This window comes from Mesoplodon bidens (genome assembly GCF_964165515.1).
Source record: "Mesoplodon bidens genome assembly, contig: HAP1_SCAFFOLD_178, whole genome shotgun sequence".
Taxonomy (NCBI): domain Eukaryota; kingdom Metazoa; phylum Chordata; class Mammalia; order Artiodactyla; family Ziphiidae; genus Mesoplodon; species Mesoplodon bidens.
The window spans coordinates 57232-73891 of record NW_027671948.1 but is presented as its reverse complement, the minus strand read 5'-3'; the positions used below and the strand labels follow the sequence as shown (position 1 = coordinate 73891).

At 44.6% G+C, this 16660-nt stretch overlaps 1 pseudogene across 1 annotated transcript in view; it reads left to right on the top strand.

Annotated features, from left to right (window-relative positions):
- Window positions 1-16660, top strand: part of LOC308610764 (centrosomal protein of 78 kDa-like) — a 425259-nt pseudogene that overhangs the window by 355717 nt on the left and 52882 nt on the right. The gene's annotated exons all lie outside the window — the stretch shown is intronic.

Genomic DNA, 16660 nt, shown 5'->3' with positions numbered 1-16660 from the left:
CCGGGCTTTCTCTAGTTGCGGCGACAGGTGGCTTCTCTTGTTGCGGAGCAGGGGCTCTAGGCTCGTGGGCATCAGTAGTTGCACCACCCTGGCTCAGTAGTTGTGGCTCGCGGGCTCTAGAGTGCAGGCTCAATAGTTGTGGCGCACGGGCTTACTTGCACCGCGGCATGTGGGATCTTCCCGGACCAGGGCTCGAACCCCTGTCCCCTCCCTTGGCAGGCGGATTCTTAACCACTGCGCCACCAGGGAAGCCCCCAAGCAATTCTTTAAAAACATAGAAAACGAACACAAGCTTATAAAATCTCTGCCCAGTCGCCACACAGGAGGCGTGCCGTCTAGCATAAAACTACAGGCTCAACAAAGGGTAGGAAGACCGGCGAAGAACCCCATCTCAGGCGGGAAGCCGCCAGGATCCCCGGGCGAGCTAGGCCGGCGCCGGGGCAGCGTGGCACGCGGCGGGAGCTGCCCTGTCACTACCCCCGGGGCACCGGCGGACCAAACGCGGGGACACGCGGGCTCCCACCGGGAAAGGACGCCGGCAGCGCCGGTCCCAGCCTCGCCTCTCCATACCTGTCATAGAAGGGATGCTCCTCGCCGAAATCCCTTAGATGCTTCTTCTGCCTTTTAGTTAGGGAGTTGAGCAGCTGGCTCTGGCTCCGGCTCCGGCTCCGGCTCCCGCGTTTGCCCATGGGGAAGACGTCAAGTCAGCCAACCTCCAAGAATCGCGTTTTTCACCTGGAAGTCGTCTCGTCAACCCACTCACGCGGGATTGCCAACGGCGCTTTACGGCGGAAGCAGGGTGCCATAAAGCAGACCCGCTTTACGTCGCGCTTGTACGACAGGCGTGGCTGTGAGAATCAGCCTGCATAAACGTGTAGTAACTGACATGGTTGAATGCAGTGCCTTTCTATTATGCCATAATACAAATACCAACTAACATTTAAGGCTGCCGGTGCATCTCAATTCATCCTCACAACAGTAAACAAATAGGCCTTGTTAATAAGCCTGATATTGGAGATGAGAAAGCTGATGCTTACAAAAGCTTACACACACACTAGCAAGAGAGGAGATGGAAACCTAATTCTCTCTGATGCGACCACAGGCTTTTCCCACTAGGATCTGCCACGTGCGTGTGCTATGTGAAGAATGAGGACGCAAGGCTGAGATTCCCGCCCTTACCCTACCCCCTCATTTTCTGAAAGTATTGCAAGGGCCCTTGGTAACACATCTGTTCTGGCATTTTTCATGTTATAAAAGCAAAAACACATCCAGAGAGGTAAAGTGACTTTCCTAAATCACCCGGAGAGTCGATGTTAGAGAAAGCAGTAAAACTCAATAAAGTGTCTCAAAACTGAATTGGGGCAAATTGGGATGGAAAACTTTTAAAGGGTAAGTAACTTTTCTATATCTGGGTCGTGGTGGTGGTTACACCTGGTATACAATTACCAAAATTAATCAAACTGTACCTTTGAAATTGGTACATTTTAATGCAAGTAAATAATAATCTCACTAAACCAAGAGGTAAAAACAGCGCAACTGGACTTAATACTCTAGAGACAGGCAGAGTGTGCAGGGATACTTAAAAACCACAGGATAGGGCTTCCCTGATGGCGCAGTGGTTGAGAGTCCGCCTGCCGAGGCAGGGGACGCGGGTTCGTGCCCCAGGTCGGGAAGGTCCCCCGTGCCGCGGAGCGGCTAAGCTCGTGAGCCATGGCCGCTGAGCCTGTGCGTCCGGAGCCTGGGCTCCGCAACGGGAGAGGCCACAACAGTGAGAGGCCCGCGTACCGAAAACAAACAAACAAACAAAACATGAAAAAGTCTCCAAAGTCTTTTGGAGGTGGGCAGCATCAGTAGCGAATCGGCTGCTCCAGGAAGGCGTCGGAAAGGAAGATTTAATGTCCTTGTCACCCATACAGACATCACCGTGATTTCGCTGAAGTCCAAATCGGTTCACATAACCCCCTTGCTTGAAATCCTTTAAGGGTTCCTCACCTTACATGGGATTGGGCCTCAATGCCCCAGCAAGGCATGCAAGGCCTTTAGTGGGCTGAATCCTCACCTGTCCGTCTCTCCAACCTCTCTACTCCCACCCACCCACCTCAGCAACAGGGTCCACAGACAGTTCTCCAAACACATCTTTCCACCTTGCTCATGCTATTCCCTCTCCCTGGAACCTTCTTTCCCAGGAAACCCTGACTCAGTGCATCCTCTGTGCAACTCCCCATGACCTTTCCTCTCTCCTCCACAGAAAGAGGAGCTTCTTTATCTTCTGGGTTCCTAAAACCCTTTGTAGACACCCTTCTAATCTAGCCCATGACAACATAATTATTTGTTCATTGCTTTGTCTCCCCCAACTAGACTATGAGGTCTTTCAAGGGGAAAGCCTGAGGTCTGAGCTTTTTAAATCATTAATGCCTAACATTATGACAGGAACATGGTAACTGTTTAGAAAATGTTTGATAAATGAATGAAGGTTTGCCTGCTAAGCCTCTGCCAGAAAAATGTGAAAAACAGAATGTAGTTACACCAACATTCCACTAGAGAGAGGGAGGTAAAACTTTATCCCCTCTAGTGTAGCATTTTAGCCTTGTTCTCAGTCAGGTGAATATAATCTTTTTTTTTTTTTTTTTTTTTTTTTTTTTTTTTTTGCGGTACGCGGACCTCTCACTGTTGTGGCCTCTCCCGTTGCGGAGCACAGGCTCCGGATGTGCAGGCTCAGCGGCCATGGCTCACAGGCCCAGCCGCTCCGCGGCATGTGGGATCTTCCTGGCCCGGGGCACAAACCCGTGTCCCCTGCATCGGCAGGCGGACTCTCAACCACTGCGCCACCAGGGAAGCCCCAGGTGAATATAATCTGATAAAATATTTCAGTTTTAGGCTAGGCCTAATATAAAACAACCTCTGATAAGCTTGAGGAAACATAATTATTACAGGTCACTCTATGCCAGTCTCTGGGTTTCACAATGGATAGTTCTTCTGGGTACAGATGAATAGAAAGTGAATGAATAGGCACTATATATAATATGAATAGGCACTATATATAATAGTGTTTTACATTTTCAAGTTATGTAGAGTGCATTGAAATGCATTACAAAGCTTTTCTCTTTTCAGACATAATCTCGTTATCTAAAACATGCTCCACCTAGAAAGCTCATTGCTCCTTACACAATAAACGCTGTGGAATCCGATGACTACCCAGCTCTCTAATTTCCTGTTGCCCTATATCCCTCATACCCTGTCTTGAACACACACACATGCTGTTCATGAAGTCAGCTGAAACAACTCATACAGCCTAAAATCTAGAATCTAGATTAGTCTCAAGTTCAATACCGATGTTCAATGAGCGTGACAGGCTGACAAACGCTCAAAGGCAGCAGATGACCCTCCCCCCTGGCCCCCAACCCCCAGCAGCACCAAAACTCTGACTGAGCTGCTTCCTTAGCACCCAGCATCTATCAGTTTAGCATTCATCACAGTGTATCGTCAGAGTCTGCATCCTTACCCATACCTGGATGGGCTGAGAGCTCCTTGCAGAGGCTGGAATGGATCTTATTCTCCCCCAGCCTCAGCTACTAGCACAGCACCTGGCACATGGTGTTTAGTACATTTTTTTTAATGAATAAACAAGCTCATTTCATTATACAGGTAGCGAGAGACTGATTTCTGCCAGCCCTCTCAGGAAGAGGCTGGATGGCTTTGGGGTGTATACAGTCATGTATGCATACATGTGGTGGAGGAGACTGTCTGATTTGAGGCATCTAGGAGGAGACAGATGTGTGGGTGCACACACACCTTCCCCAGAATCTTCCCAAATCAGTAGCTGAGGTGTCAGTGCTTTCATAATTAGAGAGTCATACCTTTGGATTATTTATGGCTCCCTGTCAACATATCTTGAACACATGTGCCCTTGTTACCACTTATATTATCACATAAATTTCAAAACTCAAACTTCCCCAGCATCTGATCTGTATCCTCAAATTGTGCTCCTTCCCCACCTTCCCATTCCTGCTCTGTTGAGAATCTCAGATAGACTCCTGTTTACTTTCTGTGGTTTGTATTAGGACATAGTTTGTCTTTTCAAATACATCACTATATGTCAAATAAGCGCTTTCAAATCATGTACACCATAATACTTGCAAGGGATTAAAACACATCAATTTGTATAATTCCATGAGTTCATAATGATACTAAAAATTAAAAAAAAAAACTTGATTGGTCAACATGAGAAGATCCAGTGAATTGACTCCTTGTGTTGAAAATTAGTAAATGAAGGGAGAGACTCAAGCATTTCTTCTGCTTTTCCTATACAAACAGTACCACTGGGTAAGCAAAATTTAGGGGAAGGAAAAGCTTGCTTTCATAGAAATAGTCCAGCAAGTAAGTGAAGAAGAAATGATAGAATTAGAATATCACCTCATGATAGAATTAGAATGTGACCTCTAATGAATTAACGAATTTAGACATTGACTACCAATGACGGGTAACATCACAAAATGAAAGACAACCAGACGGTATACGCCTCCTGATGGAAGTATAAAATATCAGCTATAATGAAATCTGATCAAAGTTCTAAATCCCACAATGTATTCGCGAGAGACACAGAGAACAGCAGAACATGTTCAACTAACAGTGTAAAAAAAAAAAAAAGACAACATTTATGAGACAATCAGAAATCTGAATACTGACTGGTTACATGATGATATTAAATAATTGTTATCATCTTTTTTTAGGTGAAATAGTGCCATTGTAGCTATGTTAAAGAAAGAACCCTTATCTTTTAGATATTTAGAAATAAATATTTACAGATAAAATAATACAATGTCTGGGATTTGCTTCAAAAATAATACAGGGGCGGGAGGTAGGGGTAGTGGGTGGGCATACCTTGCATTGAAGCCGAGGGATGGGAACATGGGAGTGTATTATACTGTTTTGTCTACTTTTGTATATACTTGAAATTTTCCAAAGAAAAAGTTTTTAATAAAGAAAAACTAACACTTTTCTGAATATTCTGACCATCTTGTCTTAAGGGACAGCCACCCCCCTCCCACCCCTTGAGATCGTTATCCTAGGGAGTCTCCCCGAATTGAAAATACCCAAGTAACATTAATTCATCAGCCTCTCTTTACAAACTAGTATAAAAGATTATTTCCTGGATTGTTTTTACCCCAGAAAATACTGAGTCCCTGAGGGCAAAGGGCAAAGAAAACCCTGCAGGAGGGAAAAGGAAGGGCTGAGCGTGAGAAGAAGAAAGGGAAGAACAAATTTTGCCTTTATTACAATTTTCCCAGGGCCTTCACTAGTTGGCACATGCATCTTCTTTGTGTGGGTTTTACTAAGAGAACTTTCACTGGAGGCATGAAAAATATGTTTCAATTCCGAACTCTCAGGTTAAAATTTCACAAAGCATCCCCTTTTATGTTGTCAAAGGCTAATATAAATATTTTCAGAAGCGGGCTCAGTGAGCCAATGATGAGAGCACTTGGGTGGAGCTAGGGCACAGTTGTGTCTGAACCTGGGAACAGTCTAGAGCTGTCCATAGGACTACAATGACATGGAAAGCAGGAGAGAGTAAAGAGTCACATCAAGTGCTCAAGAGTATAGCTTTTTATAGCAGATCTCTGGAAGAACACCAAGAAACTGGTTGCCTCTGGGGAAGGAAGCTGGGGCACTTGGAATAGGGTGGGAGGAGAAAAAACATTGTATGACTTTATTGTCATAGCCAGGTTATACTGTGGTTAGTGCCTTAGTATGTATGATGACATTTGCAAGCAGCCTTTTGTTTACATAAGTGCCTGTACTTTTTATCTTGAAATGAGACAGAAGACACATGTCTGTTTGTTTCTGGGTTCCTTGGCTGGGCCATCTGCTGGCACTACCTGCTGTTTGCATATTTTCTTTTTTTTTTTTTTTAATTATTTATTTATGGCTATGTTGGGGCTTCGTTTCTGTGCGAGGGCTTTCTCTAGTTGTGGCAAGCGGGGACTACTCTTCCTCGCGGTGCGCGGGCCTCTCACTATCGTGGACTCTCTTGTTGCAGAGCACAGGCTCCAGGCGCACAGGCTCAGTAATTGTGGCTCACGGGCCCAGCTGCTCCGCGGCATGTGGGATCTTCCCAGACCAGGGCTCGAACCCATGTCCCCTGCATTGGCAGGCAGATTCTCAACCACTGCGCCACCAGGGAAGCCCTACATATTTTCTTGATACTCCCTCCCCTTGCCTCCGTACGCCACCCTAAGCTCCCAGAATCTAATTAGGAGTAGATGGTCCCCAGAACGACAAAACTAGGATTTTAATAGTTGTAGTGCGACTTCTATAGGTGTGACATGGTATTGGACAAAGCTCCAATTTTCTCACAGACGCTCCCCTAATAGCAGAGGCAGTGAACACTATCTTTGATGGCTCCTATTTTACCTTAAATATTCAGGTGAATTCTGTGGTTTATGATTGACATTGTAAGTTACTTTTAGAAAAAAAGTGTCTCTGTGTTTATCCTGTGGTTTTTGTTTTGTTTTTTCGGTACGTGGGCCTCTCACTGTTGTGGCCTCTCCCGTTGCGGAGCCCAGGCTCCGGACGCACAGGCTCAGCGGCCATGGCTCACGGGCCCAGCCGCTTCGTGGCACGTGGGATCTTCCCGGACTGGGGCACGAACCCGCGTCCCCTGCTTCGGTAGGCGGACTCTCAACCACTGCGCCACCAGGGAAGCCCTATCCTGTGGTTTTTAAGTATCCCTGCACACTCTGCCTGTCTCTAGAGTATTAAGTCCAGTTGCGCTGTTTTTACCTCTTTGTTTATTGAGATTATTATTTACTTGCATTAAAATGTACCAATTTCAAAGGTACAGTTTGATTAATTTTGGTAATTGTATACCAGGTGTAACCACCACCACGACCCAGATATAGAAAAGTTACTTACCCTTTAAAAGTTTTCCATCCCAATTTGCCCCAATTCAGTTTTGAGACACTTTATTGAGTTTTACTGCTTTCTCTAACATCGACTCTCCGGGTGATTTAGGAAAGTCACTTTACCTCTCTGGATGTGTTTTTGCTTTTATAACATGAAAAATGCCAGAACAGATGTGTTACCAAGGGCCCTTGCAATACTTTCAGAAAATGAGGGGGTAGGGTAAGGGCGGGAATCTCAGCCTTGCGTCCTCATTCTTCACATAGCACACGCACGTGGCAGATCCTAGTGGGAAAAGCCTGTGGTCGCATCAGAGAGAATTAGGTTTCCATCTCCTCTCTTGCTAGTGTGTGTGTAACCTTTTGTAAGCATCAGCTTTCTCATCTCCAATATCAGGCTTATTAACAAGGCCTATTTGTTTACTGTTGTGAGGATGAATTGAGATGCACCGGCAGCCTTAAATGTTAGTTGGTATTTGTATTATGGCATAATAGAAAGGCACTGCATTCAACCATGTCAGTTACTACACGTTTATGCAGGCTGATTCTCACAGCCACGCCTGTCGTACAAGCGCGACGTAAAGCGGGTCTGCTTTACGGCACCCTGCTTCCGCCGTAAAGCGCCGTTGGCAATCCCGCGTGAGTTGGTTGAGGAGACGACTTCCAGGTGAAAAACGCGATTCTTGGAGGTTGGCTGACTTGACGTCTTCCCCATGGGCAAACGCGGGAGCCGGAGCCGGAGCCGGAGCCGGAGCCAGAGCCAGCTGCTCAACTCCCTAACTAAAAAGCAGAAGAAGCATCTAAGGGATTTCGGCGAGGAGCATCCCTTCTATGACAGGTATGGAGAGGCGAGGCTGGGACCGGCGCTGCCGGCGTCCTTTCCCGGTGGGAGCCCGCGTGTCCCCGCGTTTGGTCCGCCGGTGCCCCGGGGGTAGTGACAGGGCAGCTCCCGCCGCGTGCCACGCTGCCCCGGCGCCGGCCTAGCTCGCCCGGGGATCCTGGCGGCTTCCCGCCTGAGGTGGGGTTCTTCGCCGGTCTTCCTACCCTTTGTTGAGCCTGTAGTTTTATGCTAGACGGCACGCCTCCTGTGTGGCGACTGGGCAGAGGTTTTATAAGCTTGTGTTCGTTTTCTATGTTTTTAAAGAATTGCTTGGGGGCTTCCCTGGTGGCGCAGTGGTTAAGAATCCGCCTGCCAAGGGAGGGGACAGGGGTTCGAGCCCTGGTCCGGGAAGATCCCACATGCCGCGGTGCAAGTAAGCCCGTGCGCCACAACTATTGAGCCTGCACTCTAGAGCCCGCGAGCCACAACTACTGAGCCAGGGTGGTGCAACTACTGATGCCCGCGAGCCTAGAGCCCCTGCTCCGCAACAAGAGAAGCCACCTCTCGCCGCAACTAGAGAAAGCCCGGGCGCAGCAACGAAGACCCATAGCAGGCAAAAATAAATAAATAAGTTAAAAAAAAAAAAAAAGAATTGCTTGGGACCCTCGACATCACCTATCTATTCAATGACCATGAGGAAACTAATGTTTGGGTAGTTGTGGGTTCCTCTCTAAGTGTCCAGACTCTCAGTTATGATCTTAGTGCTCATCCCACCCCTTTGGGCTGCTTTATCAACAGTTAGAGGGATAGTCTACTTAAGAAATCTGCTAGAAAAGGTGAACCCCGAGGGCTTTTATTTGCCAAAATTTCCCGTCTTTTGGATGAGAGCCTGTTACTGTGTGACTGTAGTATTTGTCATGTGGTCTTGTTAGACTTTTTCATTCGTCTCTTATTATCTATTTGGCATATCCTTCCAAAACCTGTCCAAATGCATATGGAGTTTTTACTTGACAATAGATATAATGTATTTATAACGGTATAGTCTGCCATGTTCATTTAAAGTTGTATCATTAGACTTTTCGTAATTGCTACCTACTAGTAGTTAAAGTTTAACATTGCCTGTTTCTTCTCAGGGTTTCCAGAAAGGAAGCAAAACCACAGACTTGTCAACTGGTAATGCTTTATACCTTCTTTATGATAGTAGATTCTGGACTGTTACTTTTAAGATTATATATGGTAGTAAAGTTTGGCTACATTTCCACTCTCTTTGATTTTAGTTGTAAGCTATACTTTAGTAATATTGCTTAGTTTTAAGTGCAGATGTCTGTTAAAATGCCATTGTGATAACTAATACAGTATAGAGTATGAAACTGTCCTGAGAGATTAGCCTGTTAGAACCTGTTAAGGAGGCTTACCAGAGGGCTCTTGGTGAATCCTAAGATGGAATGTCATGTTTGCTTAACATAAAGTAGAGTGCAAAATCATCAAAGGTCTTATTTCATTACCACAGACTCAGAAATAAAGTACACTTTTTTGTTGTAAGTTTTCCTGTTGCTCCTTTAAAGGTGCCAAATGTCTGACACATAGGTTAGATCACCTTATAACCTAAAGCTCCATGTGTTTAGTTTGCTGTCTTCCCATGTGGAACATGAGCAGTTCAAAGAAGAGGAAGCGCTTCTAGAATCATAGCTAGATTAGCTGTTTGAAACAAATTTGGTGCTCGGTCTGGTTGAATAGATAGGACTGCATATTTGCAGAAAAGCTAGTTTTTATCTAGAAAAGTCTGAACTTGGTTCCACTGAGGGCCTGATGATAGTCGTGGGGTAGCAACAAGAACAGTATAATTTTTGTTTTTAAAATCCCCATTTTCCTTTTAGTCGGAGAGTTTATAGATACTTCAAGTTCTGAAAGTGAAGCATAGAGTGAACCAGAACAAGTTTCTGGTTACAACAGACTACTTGCCACATTAAAGGATGTCTCCAAGGAAGATGAGGAGGAGGAAGAGGAAGAAGACAGTGTTCTAGATGAGACAGAAATGAATCTTGAAGATGGCGATAGTGACGTCATTGTGGAGGAAGAGCTGGCAGTGGAGTCCACTGACATGCAGAAGAGTGAGTGTCTTTGATGTGGGTTTATCATCTTTGCAGGGACCACAGACAGATTGCCCCAGGGGCAGGGTGCCTTGTACCACAGAGCTGGGTGAAAGCACATGGATTCAAAGCAGAGATTCTTAACATTGTTGGGCTCTGTGATATCTTCAAGAATCTGATGAAAACAGGACCCTGTGGCCATAAAAATGCAGAAATGACATTTTTGCTTATGATTTCCAGGATTTCATCAATCCTACTTCAAATTCCCCTGATTGAGAGGAAAGGGAACATAATTCTGTTTTTGTAATGGTCTCAATTTATGAAAGAGATGATTGTTCCTGCCTTAGAGGAACCAAGTTGAATGGAAGATAGACATAAAATATACAAAACTTTTCAAGCATCAAATCTGAATGGAACCGATAAATATAAGGTGTTAAAGAGATGCAAAGTGGTCACATGCTGCCAGGGTAGATGAGGGGAGGCTTCAGAGAAGAGCTGGGACTGAAAGCTTAAAGGAACTCTGTCTCACTCAGACGTCTAGGTGACTATTTTTTTAAAAATTATTATTAATTTATTTATTTTTGGCTGCATTGTGTCTTTGTTGCAGTGCGCCGGCTTCTCACTGTGGTGGCTTCTCTTGTTGTGGAGCATGGGCTCTAGGCACGTGGGCTTCGGTAGTTGTGGCACACGGGCTCAGTAGTTGTGGCTCACGGGCTCTAGAGCACAGGCTCTGTAGTTGTGGCGCACGGGCTTAGTTGCTCGGCGGCATGTGGGATCTTCCCAGACTAGGGCTTGAAACCACGTCCCCTGCATTAGCAGGCGAATTCTTAACCACTGTGCCACCAGGGAAGTCCCCATAGGTGACTTTTTAATTTAACTTTAAAATCAACTTTATTGAAGTATGAATTACATTCAACGAGGTGTACCCGTTTTAAGCATGTAATTTGATAAGTCTTGACAAATGTGTATATCTATATTGTCGTCGCCAAAGTCAAGATACAGAACACTTCCAATACCTGCAAAAAGTTCCTTCTTGTCCTTTTACAGTCAGTTTCCCAGGCCTGGCATCAGGCAACCACTGACATGCTTTCTTTCACTATGTATTAGTGTTTCCTATTCTAGAAATTCATATGAATGGAAGCATACAACAAGTACCCTTTTGCACGTGGCTTCTTTGGCTCCTCATGTTGTTGTGACTCATCCGTGTAGCTCATATTAGTAATTCATTTCTTTTTATTACTGGAATAGTAGTCCATTGTCTGAATATATCTGGGTAACTTTTTATGTTCTATTATCTTAATGCCTACTTGCCTTACTGTATTTTTTTCTATACTTTAAGGTGTCACACACCATTCTTAGTATTTTCATTCATCACTTGGACTCGGATAAAAAAATCGTTGCCTCAGACTTAGGGATTGTTTTAATTTTGTTGGTTTTCCAGTTTTCTTTCATGTTTTAGGTTTTTAAAAATGAAAAGTTTGGCTTTTTAAATTATAAAAGTAATATATATTTACTGTAAAATTTTAAGAGGGTAATATAGTTAACGTATATCTCCTCCCCCGTGGGATGAACACCTTTAACATTTTATAGAACCTTCCAGACTACTTTTTTATGGATATATGAGTGAATATATATTTGTGTGTATGTGCATAATGGCCTCATACATTTCTGTAAGTTACTTTTTTCTTTAATAATATAACGTGTGTAACTGTGGGTTACTGCAGCTAGAACCCTGGTGTCCAAACTCCCAGGCCAAATCTCCTTCTACTACATTACACTACCATGGGGAGGTTTAAAAAAGAAAGGGAAAGTATGAAGGGTGATTTTTCCATAAATTAAATCAACTTGAAAAGGCGCATTTGGAGAGTCAGAGAGTACTGATATTGTTAGAAAGAAGAAAGGTTTAAAAGCTGGTTAAATCTCATTCAAAAAAAAATCCATATGTACCACATTGTAAAAAAGAGAAGGAAGACGGCATTCATGATTACTGGGCTGGCAGGGTAGGGGACAGTTGCATGCTGGGGGTGACTCTCGTACTGGCTCTTCCACTCTTCACACTTGTGCTCGGCCAGGGCCAGGGACCGCTGAGGGAGATCAGAGGAGAGGGTGGTGCCTTGGGGGTTCCAGGGAGTTGTGCAGCTGGCTCCCTTGCCACCCAGACTGCCCCAGGGTTCCCAGCCCCAAGGATTATGGAGCATCCCCACACCTGTTTGCTCTGCAGTTGCTGTTCTGCAACACATTTTCTCCTCCAGCACTTTCTGCAGTGTCTCCTTGGCCTTCTGCTCATGGCTGTTTTTCTGGTCTTCCATCTGTAATAGCAACTTATTCATTCCCCAAGAAGTGTATTTCTGTAAATTTGAGGCAATTCAACAAATACACATTGACCAACTGTGTGCTAAAGCCTGAGCAGGGATACAGAAATGAAAAGAAATTGGTCCTTGCCCACAGGGCAGAGATGTCCGTAATCTGGTGGACCTTCTTCCAGGCTGGAGGCAGGCAGGGAGAGTCCCTCAGGTGATGTGAGAGGTGAGTGGGGATAAGAAACTGCCCTGGGCATGCTGGGCCTCCTCCCCTAGGCCTTCCACAGGCATTTGAACTCCGACATTTCCAAAGGGAAATCATCTTTCTAAACCTGCTCCTATCTCAGTGGCCAGCATCACCCCCCACCCAGTCTCCCAAACCCTAAACCAGGGAATCATCCTTGATTTCTCTCTCACCTTCTTCAAGGACTCAGTTCCTCATCAAGCTCTGTCAAGTCAGCGTCTTTAACGGCTCCTTCGTTACCTGTATCCTCTATCCCTACCGCCACCTCCTTAGTTCAGACCCTAGTGACACTATTATATGGTTTATATAGAGACTATGTGTTATCTTCATGCCTTGCCTCCCTCCAAACCCTTTTCAGTCCTGCAGCTAGAGGGTTCTTTCTAAAACTTAAATCTGATCCCATCACAACCTGCTTACATCTCTCAGTGTTTCTCAGTGTTCTAAGAATCAGGTCCAAACTCCTTGGCATGGTTCCTACCTACAAGCCCAGACTTTCATCTCATGCTGCCTCCACGCAAGCTGAACTGCTTGTAGGTCCCCTAAGCACTGTGCTTTTCAGCCTCTGCCTTTGCCCATAAAGCTTCTTCTGCTTAGAGTATCGTGACCCACGCTTCTCACCTGGTTAACTTCTACCCACGTTCAAGATTCAGCCCTAGAATCATAAATTCTGATAAACTTAGCCAACCATACCTACCCCCCGACTCTTTATGGATTAGGCAGTTTTACTGGTGTTACATAGTATCTATATTTCTGATCTATTGACTCATCTGTCTCCTTTAAGGGATTGTAAACTCCTTTGAGGCAGGGAGCATTTTTATTTTTGTATTTTTTGTATTTTATTTATTTATTTATTTATTTATTTATTTTTATTAGTTTCTGCTTTATAACAAAGTGAATCAGTTACACATATACATCTGTTCCCACATCCCTTCCTCATGCATCTCCCTCCCTCCCACCCTCCCCATCCCACCCCTCCAGGCGGTCACAAAGCACCGAGCTGATCTCCCTGTGCTCTGCGGCTGCTTCCCACTATCTATCTACCTTACATTTGGTAGTGTATATATGTCCATGCCTCTCTTTCGCTTTGTCACAGCTTACCCTTCCCCCTCCCCATATCCTCAAGTCCATTCTCAAGTAGGTTTGTGTCTTTATTCCCGTTTTACCCCTAGGTTCTTCATGACATTTTTTAAAAATTCCATATATATGTGTTAGCATACGGTATTTGTCTTTCTCTTTCTGACTTACTTCACACTGTATGACAGACTCTAGGTCTATCCACCTCATTACAAATAGCTCAGTTTCGTTTCTTTTTATGGCTGAGTAATATTCTGTTGTATATATGTGCCACATCTTCTTTATCCATTCATCCGATGATGGACACTTAGGTTATTTCCATCTCCGGGCTATTGTGAATAGAGCTGCAATGAACATTTTGGTACATGTCTCTTTTTGAATTATGGTTTTCTCAGGGTATATGCCTAGTAGTGGGATTGCTGGGTCATATGGTAGTTCTATTTGTAGTTTTTTAAGGAACCTCCATACTGTTCTCCATAGTGGCTGTACCAATTCACATTCCCACCAGCAGTGCAAGAGTGTTCCCTTTTCTCCACACCCTCTCCAGCATTTATTGTTTCTAGATTTCTTGATGATGGCCACTCTGACTGGTGTGAGATGATATCTCATTGTAGTTTTGATTTGCATTTCTCTAATGATTAATGATGTTGAGCATTCTTTCATGTGTTTGTTGGCAGTCTGTATATCTTCTTTGGAGAAATGCCTATTTAAGTCTTCTGCCCATTTTTGGATTGGGTTGTTTGTTTTTTTGCTATTGAGCTGCATGAGCTGTTTATAAATTTTGGAGATTAATCCTTTGTCAGTTGCTTCATTTGCAAATATTTTCTCCCATTCTGAGGGTTGTCTTTTGGTCTTGTTTATGGTTTCCTTTGCTGTGCAAAAGCTTTGAAGTTTCATTCGGTCCCATTTGTTTATCTTTGTTTTTATTTCCATTTCTCTAGGAGGTGGGTCCAAAAGGATCTTGCTGTGATTTATGTCATAGAGTGTTCTGCCTATGTTTTCCTCTAAGAGTTTGATAGTTTCTGGCCTTATATTTAGGTCTTTAATCCATTTTGAGCTTATTTTTGTGTATTGTATTAGGGAATGATCTAGTCTCATACTTCTACATGTCCCTGTCCAGTTTTCCCAGCACCACTTATTGAAGAGGCTTTCCTTTCTCCACTGTACATTCCTGCCTCCTTTATCAAAGATAAGTTGAGCATATGTGCGTGGGTTTATCTCTGGGCTTTCTATCCTGTTCCATTGATCTATCTTTCTGTTTTTGTGCCAGTACCACACTGTCTTGATTACTGTAGCTTTGTAGTATAGTCTGAAGAGGGAGCATTTTTAAAAAAATAAAATTATTTTTGTAGGCTTGGGGATCTGAACAATAGTCAGTAAAGTCAAGTTTTAAAAATGAATACATTTGTATTTTTAGAATTTCTCCTGGCTTCAAGGTCAAAAAGACAAAGACACAAGAGCAGCTTTGCAAATTCACTGGGGGTCTTGCCTTTCCAGTGCTTTTCATTTTCACGCCCTGTGATTTTTGGGAAAGCAGGAGCCTCTTACTGTCGCTTCTGGGTTACCCAACTGGGTAAGAGATAGTCTAGATAATGCAGATTTAGAGTTCAATATCAAATCATTTCCATTTAGCTTTGGAGTCATCTGAAAATTTGGATTTAAATGTTGAGTGGGTCTTATGTTCTTGGAATTGTCATTAGAAACCAGATACAGGAGTTACTGGTTGAGATCATACATGGTTATGTCCAGGTTATTGGACTTAACCATGCTGGTCACTGACCAGCTTTATCCCCCTTTGAAAACGAGTAGACTGGCATTCTGGATTATATGTCAGTCTCTTACGAGCTTGGTTGGCATTACTGAAAAAATAAAAGTTGTGGATCCGCAAACCCATAGACTCTATAGGCTATGTTCCCCCTGCAGAATTCTAACTACATGGCCACCTTATCTTCCTAACATCAAGTGGGAGCAGTCTGGCCGGTCCATCTCGTTCTCTTGATCTTGAGTCCTCTGCAAAAGACATCCCCCTTTTCTGCACCAGCACATACGTCACAGCCCTGAAGAAAGTGTAGACATCTGAGATAGGTTAACAGTGGGGGAGGGCTGATATCCCGTGAACAGACACATAGATGCCTGTTAGACCTGGAAATTGAAAACCAGAGAGGCGGGGCCACACTGGTTTTGGCCCAGGCCACCAGCCACTGGTGTTCCCAGCAAAATGTTCCCAATGTGGGAGTTTGAGGAAGCAGGGAAAGGCAGGTGGTGTGAGTTTATTAGGACTTGAGGCCCTCAGCCTCGCACTGAGGCCAGCTGAACCCCCAGAGCGTGCTTCCTGCCCTCCTATGGGCTGCTACTCCTAAAGGTACTTGGTTTCAACAGTTATTTGTGCATCAGGTTAAAGACTGAAGGGAGAGGGAACTGCAAGCCTAAATTCTTCATATCATACGCCACCTCCCTTTCTCTTCTTATTATATAAGCAATTCATGTGAAAAACAAATAAGGCAAACAAACCATAACAAAATTACCTGAAATCTTGCTATCCAAAAGTTGCCATTAGTATTTTGGTGTATACGTGTTCCAGATTTTTCTTTATTTTTAACCCTTCATTAAGGCCATTGTAGTCTTGACAGATGATGCTGGCACAAGCACTTGAGATGAGACTCATCTTTTTAAAATACTGTATTTGCATTTGGCTGAATTTGTCTCAGGCCCTGCCTTGCCTGGTCCCCAGCGTGGTGTTTTCTGCTGCAGTCTCTGTAAATTGGAGTTGGGGTGATGGGGCGGTCAGGCAGGGCTGTGTGTATCTGTGTCTGTATGAGGGAGGGCGGGCACACTTTCCAGTGTTTCTGGGCAACAATCAGGCACTCACTGCAGTTTCCTATCCCTCAGGCCTGGGCTGTGGAGACAGGGGAAGTACCAGGAAGGGGTGGACGACCCCGACCCAGCTAAATGGAAGGCCCAGCTCCGCTGTGCGCTCAACAAGAGCAGGGAATTCAACCTGATGTACGACGGCACCAAGGAGGTGCCCATGAACCCAGTGAAGATATATCAAGTGTGTGACATCCCCCAGCCCCAGGGCTCTATCATTAACCCAGGTGAGGCCCCAGCTGCTGGGGAGAAGGTGGACAGTGTGCCAGGTTCCGGGCTGGACCCTTAAAGCGATAGTCGACTTGAAAGTCGCCTCGCTTACAAAGTTGAAGACTGGTAAATAAAGCAAGAAATGCTGTCCCTAG